The 23,168-nt window shown below is 39.3% G+C and overlaps 1 protein-coding gene across 1 annotated transcript in view; it reads left to right on the top strand.

Moving 5' to 3' along the window:
* LOC143653404 (cytochrome P450 2C42-like) overlaps positions 1-23,168 on the top strand; it is a 70,350-nt gene that overhangs the window by 43,952 nt on the left and 3,230 nt on the right.

A 23,168-nucleotide genomic window follows, 5' to 3' on the forward strand; every position in this document is an offset into this window, starting at 1 on the left:
GAGTAGGTCAAGATTAGCCCTGCCCTAATGAAAAGTTTGAGAAGGGGCAGGAGGGCGATTGAGGTGGTGATTCGGGACTGTGGATGACCTGGGATAGCCTTCTGCACCACATGGAGCAGCCCTGGTCACAAAAGCCAAGGAACTGAGGGGCAGAAAGCTGGAGCCTGGTGCTGAGGTGTAGAGGTTCAGAGTCTGTGGGAGGGTACAGACAGGAGCTGGGGACTAGGAAGTAAGCCAGGCCCCATTCCTTGGGTGTGCTACCCTCACCAGCACAGCCCTGTGACCTGCGACTCACCCCATACCCCATGCACATGAACCCCCATCACCTGTTACCATTTCCTGCCCTCCAGGCTCCCAGCCACCAGCTCCCAGGGCACATAATGCACCACACCCCCACACCAAGTGTAAACCAACCCACCTTACCTACACCCATCCCAAGAACTACCTCCTCCTCCCTGTCCTTGCAGGCTGTTGCCAGCAGATAAAGGCTACGGGCACTAATATCCATACCCAGGCTACCACTGCCCTCCTGCCCATAGTGTCTCACAGCCTCACCCTGCCCCCCTCTGAGCTCTGAACATCAGTGTATGGCAGCTCTAGATCCATGCATGTGCATGGGCCCCCAATCATGTCATTCAGCTTGGGAACCTCAGGTTATAGTAATCCTAGAACTGTGCATCTGCACAGCTCTCAGCCACAGTTCCCAGCTCTGAGAAAGTGCCGACCTGCACAACCAGGTCAATCTATGAAGGCATAATGCTGACCTGCTGCCTCAGCTCTACGTATGTGCACAAAAGACTCTGTGCCTTAGACCAGAACACATCAAGGCTAGCTATGTGTTCCAGACTGGTGCACCCACACAGCTACATTCTCCATGGCAGCTGGGCACCCAAGTTCACAAGCGTCAGTGTAAGATCTCCAACTTGTGCCTATACCTGCCCTGAAAGAAATCACCACACTGAGTGCCCCACCCCGTAGTGTGACCTCTTCTGCACAACCATCCTGCAAACACAAGGCCTGCAAAATCAACTCCCAAAGTAAATCAATCAAGATATTTACATGTCACAAAGATGACACAGAAGACCCCTAAGCATATCACAATGCAGACAGATGTATTCCTGCCTAATGACCAAATTAAACACCAGTGAGGAAACACACATTGATACAAATAATCAAAGATGTTCACACAACTCCATTGAATAAAGTAAGTGGTATAGCAAATGACACAAAGGATATCAAGAAGACAGGAAAAGAGAATAAAAAGGAATTTGAAAGAATAAATAGAAAAATAGCAGATGTCATGGAGATTAAAAACTCTGTTGACCAAATAAAAAACACACTAGAGGCAGACTATGCCAGATTTGAAGAAATAGAAGAAAGAATAAATGATGTAGAGGATAGGATAACTGACCTTGAAGATTCAAAACAGCAAATGGCAAAAAAGATGGAAAAAAGTTGAATTTGATCTCAGGAAAATGATAGGCAAAACAAAGTGCAGAAATATAAGTATCATCGGTGTTCCAGGAGAAGAGAAGAGTAAAGGGTGAGGAAGAGTAGTTGAGGATATAATGGGGAAAATTTTCCCAACCCTAATAAATGACACAAATATAAAAGTCAAAGAAGCCCAATGAACTCCAAACAGAATAAATCCAAATAGGCCTTCCCCAAAACACATCCTAATCAGTCTGTCAAATGTTGAAGAGAAGCAGAAAATCCTGAAAATGCCAAAAGAAACACAATCTACTACATACAAGGGAAACCAAATAAGAGTGAGTACAAATGATTCAACTAGCACCCTGAAGACAAGAAGACTGTGGCATGATAAAATCAAGATCCTGAAGTAGATCATGAAAAAGACTTCCAGCCAAGAATTCTGTACCCAGCCAAATTGTCCTTCAAAACTGAGGGAGAGATTAAAGTTTTCATAGTCAAAAAAGTCCTGAAAGAATTTGTCAACAAGAGACTGACCCTACAAGAAATACTAAAAGTAGTTCTGCCAGATGAAAATAAAAGAAAGAGAGGGAGGTCTGGAGGAGGACACAGAATGAAGAGTACCACTAAGGGCAATTTAAAGAATACAAAGAAAAAGAGGGAAAAGAACATAGAGACCTGACAATTAAAATAAAATTATAAGATGGTGGATTCAAGAAAAGCCTGTTCAGTAATAACCTTGAATGTTAATGGTATAAATTTACCAATTAAAAGACACAGTTGGCAGAATGGATTAAGAAACATAATCCAGCTATGTGCTGCTTACAAGAGACTCATCTTAGACACAAGGATACAAATAAATTGAAAGTGAAAGGATGGAAAAGATTTTCCATGCAAGCTGTAACCAGAAGAAAGCAGGAGTAGCTATACTCCTATCAGACAAAATAGATTTTAAATGTAAAGACATCATAAGAGACCAATAAGGACACTATATAATAATTAAAGGCCAATTCACCAAGAAGATATAATAATCATAAATCTTTATGCAGCCAATCAAGGAGCTCCAAAGTACATGAGACAGACATTGACAAAGCTAGAAGTTCTAGCTAGAGCAATCAGGCAACACAATGAAATAAAAGGCATCCAAACTGGAAAGGAAGAAGTAAAACTCTCATTATTTGCTGATGACATGATACTATTCTTAGAAGATCCTGAGACATATACATCAAAGTTACTTGAGCTAATAAACAAATTCAGCAAGGTTGCAGGATATAAAATTAATGTGCAAAAATCAGTAACATTTCTATACATAAGTGATAACCTAGGTGAGGAGTCAGTTAAGGAAAAAAAATCCATTCAAAATAGCAACTAAAAGAATGAAGTACTTAGGCAAGAACTCAACTAGGCACATAAAGGACTTGTACACAGAAAACTACATAACATTCCAAAAGAAATCAAAAGAGATCTAAAAAGGAGGAAAGACATTTCCTGTTCATGGATAGGAAGGCTAAATATAGTTAAGATGTCAATTCTTCCCAAACTGATCTACATATTCAACACATTACCATTCAAAATTCCAACAACTACTTTGAAGATTTGGGAAAGCTAATTACTAAATTCATCTGGAAGGGAAAGAGACCCCGAATTGCTAAAAGCATCCTAAAAAAGAAGAACAAAATGGGAGGATTAACACTTTCTGACTTTAAAACATATTATAAAGCTTCAGTGCTCAAAACAGCATGGTACTGGCACAAAGATAGAAGCAATGACCAATGGAATCAAATACAGAGTGCAGAAATAGACCCCTAAATCTATGGTCACCTGATTTTTGACAAGGCCCTTAAATTCACTGAACCAGGACAAAATATTCTTCTGAATAATTGGGCATGGGAGAACTGGATATCAATAGCCAAAAGAGTGAAAAAGGACCTCTATCTTACATCCTACATAAAAATTAACTCAAAGTGGATCAAACACCTAACTATACAATCTAGCACCCTAAAGCTTTGAGAAGAAACTGTAGAGAAACATCTTCAAGACATAGTTATAGGAGGTAGCTTCCTAAACTTTACACCCAATGCACAAGCAACAAAAGAAAAAATAATTAAATGGGAACTCCTCGAAATCAAATGCTTCTGCACTTCAAAAGACTTTGACAGGGTAGCTGAGCAGGTAGAGTTCACGCCTGCCATACTCGAGACCCGGGTTCGATACCCAGAGCCTGCCCAGGCAGAAAAAAAAAAAAAAAAAGACTATGTCAAAAAGATGAAGAGACAGCCAACACAATGGGAGAAAATATTTGGAAATCACATATCGGACAAAGGCTTCATTTCCTGTGTATGCAAAGATATCATACAATTCAACAACAAAAGAACAAACAACCCAATTGTAAAATGGACTAAAAATGTGAATAGGCATATTTTTCCACCTCACCTAAGAGAACGGCTACTATTAAACAAACAGGAAACTATAAATGTTGGAGAGGATGTGGAGAAACTGGGACACTGGGGCACTGCTGGTGGGAATGTACAATGGTGCAGCCACTATGGAAGACTGCTTGGCAGTTCCTTAGGAAACTAAATATTGAGTTGTTCTATGACCCAGCAATAGCACTACTTGGTACATACCCAGAAGAGTTAAAAGCACTGACATAAACAGACATTTGCAGACCTATGTTCATTGCATCAATATTCACAATCGCCAAAAGATGGAAACAAACCAAATGCCCATCAACAGATGAGGGGATCAACAAAATGTGGTATATACACATGATGGAATATTATGCAGCAGTAAGATAAAATGATGTCCTGAAGCACATGACAGGATGTATGAAACTTGAAGACATAATGCTGAGTGAAACTAGCCAGACACAAAGGGATAGATATTGTATGATTCCACTTTTATGAACAGCATAAAAGTATAATCAGAAGCTTATAATACAGAATATAGGGAACTTAGAGATACATAAAAGCTAGAGATGGGTGAACCATTAGCTAATGAGGTTGAACGCCAATGTAAGGTAACAGATAGGAATGAAGGTGGTTCTCTAGTGGGTCTACAAGTAATATTACCATATTGAAGATGAACAAGATTGAAAGGGATTGTATAGACATATGTGTCCCACTGATTAACACTAGAAATATGAATTAGTTTTAACAAGAATTTCTTCAAGATACGATTCTTGTACAAAGAGTGTTTAAGTCCAGGGTACAGGGGGAAAACTGCTACTGCATGCTATGAGCTATATTCAAGAGGAAAACATCAGCACTACCACAGCAACAGCAGAGATAAATAATGGGGGGAGGGACAGGAGTTATGAGGAGGTTTAAATTTCCTATTTGGCAAGGGTGTGTTTGTTGGTTTTCTTTCTCTTGGGAACAATGAAATTATCTAAAATTGAGAATGTTGGTGGACTGTGCACTTTGGGCCCTCTACATGATGCCCAGAGAATGCAGGTGGCTGAAGGATGCACTGACAGAGAGGTAGATTGGTGAATGATGTTGTATACTTGTGAATGAAAGTTGTGCTGCTACAAAAAGGAACAAAGTCGTGAGGCATGCAATGATGTGAATGAACAGGATGGACATCTGGTGAGACAAAATTAATCAGAAACAAAAGAACAAGAGTGGTATGGTCACCTCTAGAAAATGCTTAAAATAAAACAGGGGTTTAGATTGAAAACTTTTAGAGCAGACACATTCAGTACGGAGTGGTGATTATTATTTCTGGATTTTGAGAGACTGTTTTATATATATAACTTGATATTTAGAGATAAGAACAAAGTCAAACAGGTTGGGGTAAAAGTAATTCAGAACATAGGGATAAGAAAGACAGTGTCTATATTTTAGAACCACACAAACTCTTTTGAGACCAATAGAAGAAAGGTTTATTTGGTCTGGAACTGAAATTTCCTGTAGAGCATAATCTAATTCAACCTATCTGTGTAGCTCATCTGAACAACTGAAACAAAGGGAGCACAGAATAAAACAGAGGTCCTTTAATGTTGTACAGATTATTGTAATGCCTGGATATATCCTAGAGTATATTAAGCAGATAATCAAAAAGTATTGACAAAGTCTCCAGAGGGATGGGAGAAAGAATATGGAACTATTAAACCTTACCATCAGGGAATCCCCTGATACTGTGTCAAACATTAGGGACATCCAAATCAATAGGCCATGCCCTCGATCATGAGGCTTACTCTTGTGAAGTTTATGTAGGTAGCAGAGAAGCTTACGCTACCTATTGGCATGTCTAAGAGTTACTTCTGGAGGAACCCTTTTGTTGCTCAGATGCGGCCTCACTCTCTCTAAGCCCAACTCTGCAAGTGAAATCATAGCCCTCCTGCCTACATAGGACATGACATTCAGGGGTGAAAGTCTCCCTGCAAATGTCAAAGATGACTCCTAGAGATGAATCCAGGCCTGGCACTGTGGGATCAACAATCCTTCCTGACCAAAAGGGGGGAAAAGAAGTGTAATTAATAAAGTATCAGTGGCAGAAAGAGTTCAAATAGAGTTGAGAAGCTACTCTGGAGGTTGCTCCTAGGCAAGCTTCACTATACACTGCTACCTATGATAACCTGCCAAACCCCTACCAGGACCATTACAGCCAATCCTAAAGAACATCTAGGACAATACAGAAGATTTCCTAAGGGTTCCATGCACTAGAGTAACTTTTCAGAAACCTACAACCTCCAGATGGGTGTCTGGTCCAGATAAGTCCTGAAACTGAGCCCAGCCTCTCCAGAACATCAGATAGTTCCATCTCCCTACCCCATATTAGTGACAGCCCCTTCCAATACAAAAAAATTTAGAGTTGCCAAAGGCCAAGCACCCCTAAACAGAGGGATGGAAAGATCAAATGTGATGGTGGAGTTATACAGAGAAGATAAGATTTAACAAATGAATATGAATGCTGGATCATTGAATTTATATCTCTTTAACTCACCAGTATTTTAGAAAAGCTAGACTAAAAACCTAAAATTGTGGAATTATAATCCATGTTGAACTCTGAAATATGTTCTACAACTAATTGTGGTGCTGTGCTTTGAAATGTATAGTTTTTGTACCTATGTTATTTTTCACAGAAAATGAAAGAAAATGTCAATTGTGACGATAAAGAAATATTTAAGCCCTCTTGCCTCCTGGATTCTGGAGCAGCTAGAAGGAAAAAATATAAGAGGATTGCATGGTAGCCCATGACAAACTCTGGGTCTGTCCTGCAACTAATTCTTGAAGAGTGCTTTGAAAACTATTGCTTTTTTATTTCTTTGTTTTGTGTATATATTATCCTGTACAATAAAAAAGTTAAAAATATTATTTGTACATCTTGAATGATCAAACATGCAACAATTAAAAAGTCTTAAATAAATATACACTCCTTTTACCATTAACTCCCTCCCACCTCCCAAAACACTAAAACAAAGGAAGAAACTTTTCAGGATCACACAGCTCATAGCCTCAGAACTGGGATTTGAACTTAGCTATTTTTGTACCCATTGTGGTACACTGTTTGTTGCTCCTTAGCTACTTGGAGAACAATTTTAGCAAGACAAAACAAATCCCCTAAATATTGGTTAGTCTGAATGTACACACCACTGACTGTTCTCCAATTCTAGGGTTCACATTAAATAGAATCCTTTCATTTGACTCCCGGAAGAACAGCGCCATATGTGCTCAAGGGAAGGGAAAAAGGCCTGGACTTCTCCCCCTCCCATCACTGTGGGGTGAACGTCCTCACCATGACTGAGGGAACAGCAAGGCTCAGAAGAGGTGAGAGGGGAGGGCTCCGGAGACCATGGCTGCATCACCTCCAGACACAGTGGCTTCTATTGCTTTTTCAGTCTGTCCCTGTCGAAATAATGGAATGAATTAATGGATAGCCTAAAGAGAGAGGTTACTGAATGCAGAATAGTTGCGATGGGAGGTAAGAACTTCATGAAACAGTACACAGGACAACCTCAATGGGCAGATTCTGCAGACCTGAAAGGGAAAGCGCTTTAGTGGTCATGAGGATTGAAACACATCTGGCCTTATGCTAAGTCACTCACGGTGAAACTTGTCCGAAAACATTGTCCCATAAATATGTCATCATTTGTGTTCTGATTGATTAGCGCAGTTATTTTATGCTCTATTGCTAAGGGAAAAATTATTTTGCTATTTCTAAAATGATTAATATCTCCTGTTTATAGCGAAACTGACAATTTACAGAGAGTTTTCACAACCACTGTATTTCTTTGTTTCTACAGTTACCTTTGCCTAAGGTGAAAGTATTTCTATTTTAGATATAAGGAATCTGGGTCTTGGAATTCACTGCTTGACCAAGCACACACAGTCTGCAGTGGGTAGAGCTGAGACTGGAACTCGTGTCTCTATTGAATTGTAAGCAAACTTTCAATTTGCTTTGATTTGTGCACTATGATTCAGTATTTAACGACGCATCCTAATTAGGACTTTCCAAGTAAACACTGAGTTAATAATTGCAGTGCCAGATGACTAAAGCAGGAGGTCAGAAAAGTTCAGTTTTGTAACCTTTTTAGAACTTGACTAAGCCTAGGTCTTGGTGACCTCTTCCCCAGGACAAAGAGGAGTTCTTCAGCTGCTCGACTCTCATAGTGCCAGACTCTATAAAAGCCATGCTTCCACATGTAGGGGCAACATACACTCCATGGCTCCCTTTAGAGTCATCATTTTATTCCCTGAGTGATGGGTATCTATGCTCTACCCTCCTTCTTCAGCTGAGGCTCCTGCTTGGTCCCTTCTCTTTCTATAGAATGAAAGAATCACAGATAATTTAGACACAGAAAGGATCTCAGTGACCCCATTAATCTAAGCCTTCCTTTTTTTTTTAAAAATGAGGGTTTGGGGACTCACTGAATTGGAGCATCTCACGCAAACATCAATACAGGACCTTGACTTAAAATCCAGAGTCCCCAAATCCAGGGTCAGTGACTTCCCATGTGGAAAAGCTTTCTTTCCACTGTCCACATGGCTGGCCAGAATGGAATCAGTTGGAAGCCAGCCACAGCCAGCATGCAGCAGACCTCTGCTTGCCTGGCACTGTGGATTAGGATGGTTTCTTTTTAAAGAGACAATCTAAATTTTATTTAAGTGTACATTTACATTTTATATACTTAAGTGTACATTTACATATTTATACATATTGATTAATTATAAGCATATGGAAAAGTTAGAGATATGTATGTAATGTTGATGCATTAGGACAGTCTAATTCTCAGACTATTCATGTTTCATAAATCAATTCCAGGGAGAGAATCTTTAGGTTCATTTCAGAATCCAGTTGAGAATCACGTGTTGCAATGACTTGTCATGTCTCTTTCATCAGTTTCAGTGGGGAAAAATTCCTCAGTCTTTCCTTGACTTCAGTGATTTTGCCACTTTGAATAGAATAGGTTGTGGATGTATAAAATGTCCCTCTACTGGCTTTAACTGATGTTTCCTCAGGATTAGATTTAGCCTATGAATCTTTGGAATGATGTCTTTCTTCTCACTGCATCCTTTTTTTTTTATTAATTAAAAAAATTAACAACAAACAAACAAAACAATAAGATATCACTTCATTATATATATATAATCAGTAATTCTTAATATCATCACATAGTTGCATATTCATCATTTCTTAGAACATTTGCATCGATTTAGAAAAAGAAATAAAAAGACAACAGAAAAAGAAATAAAACGATAATAGAGAAAAAAAAGTTATACATACCATACCTCTTACCCCTCGCTTTCATTTTCCACTACCATATCAAACTAAATTTATTTTAACATTTGTTCCCCCTATTATTTATTTTTATGCCATATGTTCCACTCTTTTGTTGATATGGTAGATAAAAGGAGCATCAGACACAAGGTTTTCACATTCACAGAGTCACATTGTGAAAGCTATATCATTGTTCAATCATCATCAAGAAACATGGCTACTGGAACACAGCTCTATATTTTCAGGCAGTTCCCTCCAGCCTCTCCACTACATCTTGAACAACAAGGTGATACCTACTTAATGCGTAAGAATAACCTCCAGGATAACCTGTCGACTCTGTTTGGAATCTCTCAGCCATTGACACTTAGTGTTATTTCACCCTTCCCCCTTTTGGTCGAGAAGGTTCTCTCAATCCCTTGATGTTAATTGTCAGCTCATTCTAGGGTTTTTCTCAGTCCCTTGATGCTGAGTCTCAATTCATTCCAGGATCTCTTTCCCATGTTGCCAGGTAGGTCCATACCCTTGGGAGTCATGTCCCATGCAGAGAGGGGGAGGGTGGTGACACTGCTCGTCATGTTGGCTGGAGGGAGAGGCCACATCTGAGCAACAAAAGAGGCTCTCTTGGGGGTAAGTCTTAGGCCTAAATTTTAAGTAGACTTGACCTATCCTTTGTGGGGTTAAGTTTCATATGAACAAACCCCAAGACTGGGGGCTCAGCCTGTAGCTTTGGTTGTCCACACTGCTAGTTCTCACTGCATCTTAATTAGGTGACAAACAGTTTCAATCTGCTCCATTATGGATGATGCTAGGTACATCATTAAGAAGGTGTCTCGTAGCTCCCCTCCCTGGAAAGTTATTCTTCTCACCTTCATAATTAGAAAGTATTTTGTGGTTAGATTCTTCTAAACGATGTAGATGTAACTATCCAAGTTGTCAGTTTATTCACTTACTTTATCAGTGTGGTATCATGAATCACACTTTATTCAATGGGCTTTAGTCCATTACTATCATTACTTATTTTGGTGTTCAAATTGTCTCCTAATGATTGACTCGGTATCCTTTTGAAACATTTCCATCAATTTTTGAGTAATTCTTTGTTTCATCATACAGTAAATATTCCACACTTATCCAATATTTTTCCTGTCCCAGCTCTCCAGTCAGTGATTTCTCTAAGGAACCTTAGTTCTTTTAGTCAAAAACGTTATGTAGAAGACAAGATCTGTGCTCATTGCTACTCTGCTGTCACAGCTCCCAGACCTTTGCAGTGAACAGTGCCATGAATATATATGTGTGTGTGTGTGTGCATATGGTATAGATAAATGATACGCGTAGTAATTGTATACATTTATGTCTATTTACTAATATTTACATACTGACAACTGTGTATTCATTCTGGTTGAATCTGTCTAATTCAATACCACAAGTTTCATTCTAGTTTTCTCCTTTTCCTTATTTGTGACTTCCTTTGCTGAAAGTAGGAAATTTGGCTCCCATGATCTTTAAACATTCACGTAGTTGATCAATTCCCCTTTGAACGACCCCCCTATTTCAGCCACCTCACCTCCCCAGAATGGACACCCCCTCCTTGTGGACACCCTCCTTGTCCTGGTAAGGCACTGATACCCGGTATAGCGCTGCCCTCATGTGGGGACATTCTCTTGACTCTGTTTAAGCTCCAAAACTCCACCCCAGGGCACCATCTGTGTGGAAGCCCTTCTTACCTGCTCGGCCTCTGGCACTCCATGTCAGGTACCTGACTGCATGCGGGCACTCTCCTCCGCCTGCCTGGCTGTGACTCCCCAAACAAGTCAACATCATCTCCTGCCCAGGTAGGTCCTCCCTGCTAACTGAGCTGTGACACTTCCCATAGGGAGGCCTTCTTTACCCTGCTGAGGGCTAAGTCCCCTCTCTGGGCAGCCCCATCCTCTGCTTCAATGCCATGCTCACCCACTTGAGCTCTATACTCTGATCCATAAATTGTGAGACCTCAAGGATAAAAGCTCAAAGAAATTTTTAAATGGGCACACCTTGAAAAGACAATCTACAATGAAAAAATACAACAGCTCAAGAAGCACATGAGAAAGAATCAGCATCACTGTTCATAAAGGACACACTAATGAAAAATCAGATACCACTCACACTTCTATTTTAAAAAGGCTGAATTTAAAAAGCATGAAAACAGATGTACAGAGATGTCAGTCACTGAGAATCCTCATACTTCACTAAGGGAAACCTGAAAGGTAAAACCAGTTTGGAAAAGGACCGAGTAAAAATAACATCTTCTTAGCTTTGTTTTGAAGGGCTTGAAATGATAGCCAGAGAGAGAGAGAGAGGCACCTGCCTCCCAGCTAGCGGGGCCAGTCTGGCCTGACCTATCCTGAGCCTACAGGAGGGCAACTTCAAGAGAGAATAGAGAACACTGGCTCCCCACTCTGAGCAGCCATCTCCACATCTTTATACAGTGTCCCCTTCCATCCCCTGAGTACCTCTCCTCGGGGGGTGGGTTTGGCTCACAGAAACAACCAAAAGAGAGCACCATAAGAGCCAGGACACTGTGTACCTATCACCATCCAGAAAAGCAAAGGGTAGAAGGAAAGCAAGGGCACATCCTGTGAGACTGAGGTTACATTGCAGCCTGCACCAGCACATCACATAGCTTGTACTACCTGATGAACTACCATTTGAGAGCACATTTGGAGAGCTAAGACATGCAGAAAGCATCTTCTAGATCTTGATTGTTCAGGTTCCCTTCTGAGCTCTCCCTGAGACTTTCATGCTGTGTTCTGTGCCTATCTCCTTCAGCTCCATTATCACCTCTGACAGGGGAGTATGGGCTTCCCAGTGGTTCTAAGACCTGGGACATGGTCACAGGAGCTGTGAGTGTTACGGAGAAACCATTCTGCAGGGTGGATATGCAGCAGCTGGTATTGCTGTGGCCAGTAGCTGTATAGCCTGTCAGGTACTCAGTCTAGGAGAGGTGTGGCTGATGGAGGACCAGGTTTTACCTACCTCATCCTCAACATCAGGGAAGGGCCTGATGAAGGTGTGCTGCTGGAGAGGTCAAAGGGTGGTATTGGGGATTGAATCATGTCCCCACAAAAGACATGTGCAACTTCTAACCAAGGTCCTGTGGGTGTGAACTCATTTGTAAATAGGATCTTTGACTCTGTTATTGGTCAAGGCAAGACCTAAGTGAATAAGGGTGGCTCTTAATCCATTATGGTTGGAGTCCTTCCAAGGCAGCAACTGAGCAGAAGGAGAGGGAAAGCAGAAGAGGGTCAGGAAGAAACAGAAGCAGATACCTCTGCAAGCCAAGGAGCACATGGCTTGTAGGTAAGTCACCACCAGAACACTGTAGACTCCAGGAGAAAGTCTGGTCTGCCAGTATGTGATTTTGGACTTCTAGCTTCCAAACTGTAAGATAAATTCCTGTTGGTTAAGCCAGCCAATTCTCTGGTATTTGTCATAGCAGCCTGGAAATGAAGACAGGTGGGGAGAGAGCATGGGCTTGGGCTGCATGTCTGGCTCAACCACTTCCCATGTTTGTTTTATGTCTCTGATGCGAGCTTCTTCTCCTTTTCTTTTTCATGAAAAATAACATATATATAAAGCAATACATTTCCCAGTATATTTTGTTTATTTGCTTTTTTAATTTTTATTTTTGCATGGACGGGCACTGAGAATCGAACCTGGATCTCAACGGCATAACATGCAAGAACTCTGCCACTGAGCAATCATTGCACTGCCTCCAAGTACATTTTCACAAGTAGTTATACAACAGATTTTAAAGTTTGGTACGGGTTACAGTTCCACGATTTTTCGTTTTTTCTTCTAGCTGCTCCGAGACACTGGAGTCCGAAACAATATCAATATATTGACTCAGCAGTTATATTCATTTGCTAAATGCTACCTCCTCTATTATGCTCTTTCTTCTCTTTTTTTGTTTTGTTTTGTTTTGTTGTGTGAAAAATAACACATATACAAAAAGGAATAAATTTCAAAATTTATTGTAACAATTAGTTGTAGAACAAATTTCAGAGTTTGGCATGGGTCACAATTCCATAATTTTTGGTGTTTATTTCTAGCTGCTCTAAGGTACAGAAGACTAAAAGAAATATCAGTATACTGATTCAACACTCATACTCATCTTTTAAACCTGACCTTCTCTGTATAACTCAACCATCACCTTTGAGCTTTCTCTTACTCTTTAGGGATATTTGGGCTATGGCCATTCTAAGTTTTTCATGTTGGAAGGGGCTGTTGATAATATGGGATAGGGGGATGGAACTAGTTAATGTTCTGGAACAGCTGGCCCCTCTGTATTGCAGGATTTATCTAGTCCAGGTACCATCTGGAGATTGTAGGTCTCTGGAAAGTCACCCCAGTGCATGGAACCTTTGTAGAATCTCATATAACACCCTATGTATTCTTTAGGATTGTCAGGAATGGTTTTGGTTGGGATTTAATGAGTTATGATAGTAGCAGTGTCTAACTGAAGCTTACATAAGAGTGATCTCCAGAGTAGGCTCTCAACTCTATTTGATCTCTCTCAGGCACTGATGCCTTATTTGTTACATTTCTTTTTCCCTTCTTTGTCAGGATGGCATTGTTGATCCCATGGTGCCAGAGCCAGACTCATCCCTGGGGGTCCTCTCCAACACGGTCAGGGAGAATTTCATCCCTGTATGTCATGTCTCATGTAGTGGGGAGGGCAATGGTTTCACTTGCAGAGTTGGGCTGAGAGAGAGCGAACCACATCTGAGCAACAAAAGAGGTCCTCTGGAGGTGACTCTTAGGCATACCTATAGGTAGGCTAAGCTTCTCTGATGCAGGCCTCTTTTGAGAAAAGCCCATTCTCTTAATATGGAAACTCAATGAGAAGCTGCTTCTCAAATGACCAGCAGAAAGCAAGAGAAGCCAGGTGCAGAGAAAGGCCTGTTTCTTCTTGCTCCTTCCACAGAAGTGCCCTATGAAGACGATTAGGGCTTTAGGCTTTTTTTCCCTTTCTGAATTTCTGCCTCAGTCCTTCCCTTTCCTTAACAAGGGTTTCTAAATTATTCTCTCCTCACCCACATTTTAAAATATTCCATAAGTGTGGACTCTGGGCCCGGTGTGTTCCAGGCCATGTGCAGGATGCAGGGGGCTGTGAGGTCCTCTCTCACAGTCTACTCCAATCCCAACCTGGGGCTCCTTACCTGTCTTTCCCTGGGCTGGTCTTAGGAATCAAAGAAAGGGAGATCCTTCCTTTACCTGAGACCTATGTTTGAGACCCTGTTCTTCCTAGAAAAATGTCTCTGGACTAGTCCAGTTTCCCAGGGGTAGGTCATTAGAGGGCTTTGTGAGAAACCTCACCTGTAGATGTGGTCCTACTAGGTTCCTTGTTCTTTCACTGTTGGCAGAATTTGAAGACTGAGTCAAGTTATTAGTGGGTTTCAAAATCAATTGTCTAACTTGTTTACAGCCACTACTTCTGGGGTAAAGAGCTAAAGTGCTAGAAAAGAAAGAGGGACCCTTTCATTTTCTGTTCAGTGATGTGTGAGGGTGGCTGCCTTTCTGGGAATGGTGAGATAGCTCAGTAAGCCTAAAGTTCTCATAGAAAACAATTACTAAATCTGGACCAATTATCCCAACAAAAACAGCTTGCAAAACACTGGTCATCACACAAATCTCACCAGATCCTAGAGGGGATTACCTGTGAGAAAATGAACTGCAATGGTGAGGTCTCTGAGCATGTCACTTTCCATCTAGGGACATGTCCCAAGGAACAATATATGATAAATGTCACAAAGTGACACAGGATCAAAGAGAATCTAAAATGTAGTATACTGATCAAATAAGCTGAATTTATAATCAAAATAGCCCCCCAAAAAGTGAACTTCAAACTTCAATGTCTCTCCTACTGAACTCTGCCATCTGAAGGAAGAAATAATACCAACCTTACACAGCTTTCTCAGAGAGTTAAGGAAGGAGCACTTGAATATTTCTGGTGGAAAACCATGAAGAGATGGGAAACCGGAGGCTTGGCAACAGTCAACGGCCTCTGATTTCTGGAGCTCCATTACAAACCTTGACAAGGCTGACCTTGAAAATGCTGTGACATGGCTCCCCTCAAGACTTTGACAGCTGCTTTGTCCAGAAGGCTTGCAAATGTGGACAAGCTTGGGTTTGGCATAGCCTAGCGTGTTGTCTGTAGGGTGAGACTGGCCTGGGCTACAGATCCAAGTCTGTTCTCAATTCTTTTCTTGTGGCTTCAGCAAGGCTCTTTCTTCTACATCCCCCCACATGCCCACATTAAAACCCTGGGCCCATGCTTGACTGTTTCAGCCTAGCTGCAGGGCAGAGTTCCTTCACCTCCACCCTCCAGTTGTAAGGATTCAAACACTCAAGGCCATGGCACAAGTAGCCACTTAGGACATTAGCAAATGAAGCCCAAAGGCAGCATTGGGATATGTCCATTATTCCAGGTGAGAAGTTTAAGCGTTCATTGGGGATTGGATCATGTTTGCCCCAAAAGGCATACTCAGGTCCCAGCAGCTGGTCCCCTGGCTGTGAACCCATTTGTAAACAGGACCTCTTGAGATGTCATTAGTTAAGTCGTCTCCAAACTGAATGAGGGTTTGCCTTAATCCAATATGGCTTAAGGTCTTATAAACAAACAATAGTGGATACAGAAAAAGAAACCACAGGGAGCAGCAAGAAGCTGGAAGAAATGCCAGAAGAGAAAGGAGAAGACAGTCCCATGTGCATTTGCCCTTTGATGGAAAGGCCAAGAATCCTCAAATACTGCTGGCCAGCTAGAAGGCACCTACCCCGGGAAGGAGCAAGCCTTCTAGTCTTTGCAACCTTGGGCTAATAAACTCCTGTTATTCCATTGTACGGCATCTGGTTTAGCAGCTAAGGAATTAAAGCAGCATCCCCGTGGTCCAGGATCCAAGTGAGGAGGGGCAGAAGTGAGGAGGCACTAAGCCCACTTCACTCCACTCTGAGAAACTGCAATTATTCTAGAGCCCCACACAGCCAGAGAACAACAGACTAGGATAAGTTCAGCACTACTAATTTCAACTCCACAGATCACTCTGTCCACTCAAACACCACACATGAATCATTCCTTATTTCAACTACAATGTGGTGGGATCATGAAGCATTTTTTTTTACTTTTCTCTTGTAACAGTGGTAGATCGAGCCAGTCACAGGGAGCTAAGTTGTTTCCGATTTCAAATGTCTCTGTGGGTCAAACTGCTCACAGATAATATTGTATTGATTAAAGGAGAATAAAATGACTAATCAAATAAAAATCTCTGCTTATATTTTCTAATGAGGATAATGCAAATGGAATAATGGAAATGATCTCTCTCTTTTAATTGATCCTGAAATGTACATGATCGTGAAGATGCAAGGTGAGAGAAGCTGAACCTCTTGCAATAAATGAGCTTTCTATGCTAAAAATAAATATACAGAGTTTCAAAATATTTTGAAGAAAAAGAAAAAAAAATGACGTAAGGGTCTCACTGAATTTCAGAATTTTGACAACTAGGGTCCTAGAGACAGGTGAAGCCAGGTGGCAACTCACTTCCATTTTCTGGTACTGAGAAAATAGGCCGCGATGAATGGAAAGAGGACAACATCTCCTTGGTGGGAAGGAGAAGCTGACTCAGAGGATGGCACCCAGACTTCCTGGAAGAAGGGACAGTAGAGACACTATCTTGGGACCCAGGGGAAACCTGGGGTGGGGGAGTGGAGGAGAAAGAGCACCTGTCAGTCAAGGGGTAGGTCTGTGAGAAGAGACCCTTTGTCTCAGAGGAAGCCTAGATAGCAGGAACAAATGTTTCTACCAAGCGCTCATTATAACACGACATGTCACCAAATGCCTGAGGATCCATTTCCGGAAGCTCAAGTTTAATTGCAGTTTGGGTGATTCCTGGTCTCAAGTCTGCAACCTCCAGTCTGGAGATGATGAGGTGTTGTTTAGCCACTCAGGCGATCACCATTGATCGCAATCTTTCAATTCCAGGGACAGAGTCTGCCTCTGAGAAAAACAAATGGTTCTTTCCAGCTGTTTTTTTTTCCAATCTTTGAATTGTTGACTGTAGGCCTCTAGCACTCCATGTTTACAGCTCATAGGGTCATTTGCTTCAGAGCTTTTCACTTCTTATTGCATGTTCAGAGCTGTGTGGGCCAAGAAGCTAAATTACTGCTTTTCATTTGCCCTGGATAAAGGGTTTTCTGAGGTTCAGGGTCATTCAGGTCCTAAAATGGTTATAAAACTGAACTTTACTTACCTACTATTTTGATCAAAAGATGCTGCAATCATTAACTCAGTATTTGTTTTGAAAGGAACTGATGAGGGTAAACCACAAAATACTGAATCATGATACACTGTCAGTATATGTTGGTCCCCCAGGTTGAATTGAATGTTTGCTTTGAGGAAAACATGCAAAAGTTGGGAGTGATAGGTTCCAGCCTCAGCCCTATGCATTGTAGACTCTGAAAACTTTGCCAAGACAGTGATTCTCTAAGGCCTGTCTTCCTCACCTCTAACATGAGTTCAATTTTATGCTAGGCAAAGGTAATTGAGAGAATCAAAAGGGATATGATGGAAGTGAAAATTCACTAGAAATTGTCAGTTTCCCTGTAAACAAGAGGGATAAAACATTTTAGAACTGGAGCCCTTTAATTTTTTTCCTTAGTAAAAGACCCTATAAATAACTCTACTCTGATTTAGAAAAAATATGCTAACATCATTACAGAACACTCCTTGATACATGCATTGCCTGGGTGACATAGGAAGTGTTCTAGTTTGCTAGCTGCTAGAATGCAATATACCAGAAACAGAACAACTTTCAAAAAGGGGAATTTATTAAGTTGCACGTTTAAAGCTCTAAGGTCATGGAAATGTCCAAATTAAAGCCAGGCTATAGAAATGTCCAATTTATTCAAATAATTCAAAATGAAACTCTCCTCAAACGTCCTACCATCTTCTCTGCCATCTTTCTTTTCCTTAGATGATGTGGACTTCCATCTGACAGAGAAAATCAGAACCATTAGAAGGGAACTCCTGCAATTCTCCCCCACTGAATTTAGAAATGTAGCTATATCCACGCCCTGTGATTTCTCTTTCATGTCTACAGTTGTGGAAGAAGGGCTCTCCATCTATATAAAGTAACTGATCTCTGTGGCATGGATCCTTCTCATTTTTTCAGGGATCCTCCTCAAATAATGTTATCCTTTTCTGCTTTATCTTCTTCCTCTTCCTCCCCATTGGCACCTTTCCATCAGCGTTTCAGCATGCTTAATTCTCTTACAGCATAAAATACCTGTCCCCAAATCTTAACCTCTACTGCTCAATTGTAACTTCACTAAAGGGTTTGCAAATAAGAAGATTAATTAGCACACTTTAATGCAAAATCCTAAAAATCATGTAATAGGCAGTTTTATTACCTGATAGATTTGTCTGTAAGTCTTTCTATTCCCTAAAGTTTTTGCCTTATGTTTGACAAATTTGTTATTGGGTGCATGCACTAATTGTACTATCATGTCTTTTTGATTACTGATCCTACTGTCACTATGAAATGCCCCTCTTTATCTCTGATAATTCTCTTTATACTCATAGTCTACTTTGTCCATTATTAGTTGAACCATACCAGCTTTATAAATGTCAAAATTTGCATGGGAAATCTTTTTCCATCATTTTACTTTCATCTTGCTTATTTAAACAACACATGGTTGCTTCTTATCTTTTTATCAAGTGCAATAACCTCTGCTTTTGAATTAGAATGTTTATCTCACCTGTATTTACTGTAATTTTGTCTATAACTGTATTGTCTACACCTTGCAATTTAATTTCTACTTGCACTTTTTCCTGTGTTAAGCCTTCCTTATTTGCTTTCATCAAATATTTTATACCATTCTATTCTATCTCCTCTAAAGACTTTATAGTTAGGCCTGAATGCATTTTTGTTATTCTTTTTTGGTTGTGTGTGTGTGTTTGTGTGAGTATGTGTGGTTGATTTAGAGATTACAATATGTACCTTTAACTTGTGATAGTATATGTTAAAATATTTTATTAATTCATGAACATTTAAGAAATTTACAGCAATATATTTTTATTTACATATGTTGACTCAATAGACAAATTTGGAGGAAATGGAAATCTTAACAAAATTTAGTCTCTTATCCATGAATAATGTATTTCCATTTGTTTAAGTGTTCTTTCATTTCTCTCAGCAATGTTTTTGGTTTACAGTGTAGAGGTCTTTCACATCTTTCAGCAAGATTTATTCCAAAGAATTCTGTGATGTTTGATGTTACTACAGATTATTTTTTAAATCTTCCTTTGTCCCTTATGTGCTTCTAGAATATAATTTGCTTCTGCATATAAATCTTTCATCATGTGATCTTGTTATATTTACTTATTAGTTCTAGCAGTTATAGAATTTTAGTGATTTCTATGTAAACACCATGCCATCTTGTTGTGAAGACCATTTTACTTATTTCCAATGTTCAATTTCAGGGGAAAAGCATTTGATATTTCACCAATAAGAATAAAGTGCCTAGATGAAGTTCACTGTGTAGGAAGCTTGTTTCCATTTTGCATCTCTAAATTCTTGTAGTGACCAAATTCATAAGAAAGTTGGTGATTATTAAAATATTTTTCTTCACTATCCTCCTTCTTGTTCTCTTTGGGATTCCACTTACATATATATAAACTTAATTGATATTGAGATGATAGTCACTGAGTCTCTGTTCTTTTTTGTTTTTCAATATGTTTTCACTGTCAGATTGAGTAATTTCTAATGATCTGTCTTTCCCTTCAAACTTCTATTATGAAATTTCTGCAAAATATACAAATGCTGACAATAATTTTACATTGACTACACAAATACCCATCCCCTAGATAATAGAATTAACATTTGCTTTATCACACATTGTTCCATCTATTTATCTCTCCATCTATCCATCAGTCTTTTCCTTCATGTGTTTTTAAAAAGTATATTGCAGACATTATTTCACTTCACCCCTCATTTCTCACCATGATCATTAAGTCGAGTTCAATATCTGTACTTTTTTAAAAAAACGTATATTAGAAATTCTGTCCCTAATTTGAATATCTGTTTCTGGTTTATGTTACAATTTGTTTTTCTAATGTGTTGATTGTTGACACCATAAATAGGTGATGAACATTTCAAAACGTTTTCTGGATCTGTTGATATGATCATATCTCTTTCCTTTTTTTCTGTTAACATTTTTCACTGCATTGTTATGTTTTGAGCATCAAACCAACTGTGAATTACTGGAATAAATTCCATTTGGTTATGTTGCATTCTCCTTTTCTGTAGTCTGGATTTGATTAGCCAATTTTTTTGTTAAATATTTTTGCATCTATGTTGATATTTCCATATCAAATATTCTGGTCTGAAATTTTATTTTATTTTGTAATTTTGTGCCAGGTTTTGGCATTAGAGTTATGCTGATTTCATAAAGTACTTTGAGAAGGGTTCTCCTGTGCTGTGTTTTCTGAAGGAGTTTGTGTAAGACTGGTGTTATTTCTTCCTTAAATATATGATTGGTTTCATCAATGAAGCCATTTGAACCTGGTGGTGCTGGTGGTATGCGCAAATATTTTTGATAAAGAATTCAATTGTTTAACATCTATTTAAGTATATTCTGATTTTGTACTTCATCCTGTGTCAGTTTAGGTAAGTAGAATTGTTCAAAAAATTATTAATTTTTGCTGGATTTTCAAATCCATTGGTATGAGATTGTTGATTCCATTTTATTTTAAAAACATCTGTTGGCGGTAGCCTCACAAGTTGACTGATGAATACTTTTGATACAACCTTAGTAATTTTTGACACTTCCTTCCTTTTTGTTAGGATAAGGTGTTCTCAACTGACACTGTTCATTTTCTGCCCAAGACTTCAAATAAACCAGTTCTTCAGGAAATGCTAATATATCTTAGTAGGAAATGGCAGTGCCAACAGCTGAGCCCAAGGCTGATTTTCTACTGGGTTAGACATTGATTCTAAGCATTTTTCAGTTAATAAAGAGACAAAATAAGGAATATTTATGTATTTACCATGAGTTTATATTGATACTTGCAAATCAAATTCTGAATTAGAAGATATTACTTACCTATCCTGTCTTTATATCTCTTTTCTCCAACACCAAGAGTGCTACCTCTTAAGATCATCAAGGATGATAGAATTAGGAAATCATATTTTGTGCATTTACCTCATCGCATATTACATGCAAAATGGTCTCATAATAATGATATAAATGGTACAACCAAAAATATGATACTGAAGAGATTTTTTTTTTTTTTGGCAGTCCTTGGGGTTTCTCACACTAGGGATTTACAGTATAGTTACTATATTTAAAAATAACCTGGAATATGATTATACCACTGTATTAGTTAGGGTTCTCTAGAGAAACAGAATCAACAGGGAACACTTGCAAATATGAAATTTATAAAAGTGTCTCACGTGACCGTAGGAACGCAGAGTCCAAAATGCACAGAGCAGGCTGCGAAGCTGATGACTCCAATGGATGGCCTGGATGAACTCCACAGGAGAGGCTCGCCAGCCAAAGCAGGAATGCAACTTATCTCCTCTGAGTCCTCCTTAAAAGGCTTCCCATGATTGCATTTAGCATCACTAATTGCAGAAGACACTCCCCTTTGGCTGATCACAAATGGAATCAGCTGTGGATGTAGCTAACGTGATCATAACCTAATCCTATGAAATGTCCTCATTGCAGCAGACAGGCCAGTGCTTACCCAATCAGACGAACAGGTACCACAACATGGCCAAGTTGACACCTGTCCCTAACCATGACAACCACCAAATGGTTATATATTAAGTTCAAGTTCCTTTGCTTCGTTTTTTTTTATTTTTAGGAATTGATTTAAACTTTAATTTTGCTTGGTTATTATGTAAAAATCGTGTGATCCTAAAGTAAAATGTACAAAATGAGGTATCCTCAAAGAAATTTAACTTCAATTCCTGTCCTTTTCTTCCCATTTCCTCCTTCTCATGTAAAAATTTATGTGATTCCAAAGTAAAATGTACAAAATAAGGTATCTTCAAAGATGTCTAGTTTCAATTCTTGTCTCTTTCTTCTATTTCCTACCTCTCCTTATAGATCATTTTAAACAAATGTACAGTAGGTATATTCCCACAGGTACTTATAATTTACAAACAGAAAAATGGTAAATTTACAGTAGAGAAACCTGGAAGCTTAACCAAGCAATCAAAATTGACATAATAGTAATGGGACATAGTACTATAATTTATAACTGAAAAAAAAAAAACCATCAGTTTTGAGTTATTAAGTGTAAAACCTGAACCTAATCATGAGAAAACATGCACAAAGCCAATGTGAGAGGACTTTTTCAAAATAACTGGCTTATATGCCTCAAAAATGTCAATGCCATGGAATAAAGTAAATCAGTGAACAGTTCTAGATTAAAAGAGACTACAGAGACATGGCAACTGAATGCAATGCACGTCCTTGTATTTTCTTTTGTCCTAAGGGACACTAGAAGGACAATTAGTGAAATCTGAAGAAGGTCTGAAGATTACATGAAAGTATTGTATCAATGTTAATTTTCTGTTTTTGTAATTGTAAAGTGGTTCTGTAAGGGAATGTCCTCGTTTTAGGGCATTGTTTTAAATATCTTCAGACTTAGGCAAAGGGATATCATGTCTGCATCTCATTCTCAAATGGTTCAAAATATTAATATGTTTGCATACATAGAGAGAGAGAAAGTGGTAAAGTATGTGGTAAAATGTTAACATTTGGGCAATCTGGGTAAGGGGTATATAGGAATTATTTGTACTATTCTTGCATTTTTTCTCTGTCTCAAATCATGTCAAAATAAAGATTTATCCTTTTCTTTCACTGACAAGAAAAAAAAGTCTGTTGGACACAGTGATTATTCCTTTCTCTTTCTTGATATTAGGAGACTGCTTTCTTTTTTTTTTCAGATTAGTCTAGGCAGGAATTTATTGCTT

The sequence above is a fragment of the Tamandua tetradactyla genome, chromosome 13 (genome assembly GCF_023851605.1).
Source record: "Tamandua tetradactyla isolate mTamTet1 chromosome 13, mTamTet1.pri, whole genome shotgun sequence".
In the NCBI taxonomy this organism is placed as follows: Eukaryota; Metazoa; Chordata; class Mammalia; order Pilosa; family Myrmecophagidae; genus Tamandua; species Tamandua tetradactyla.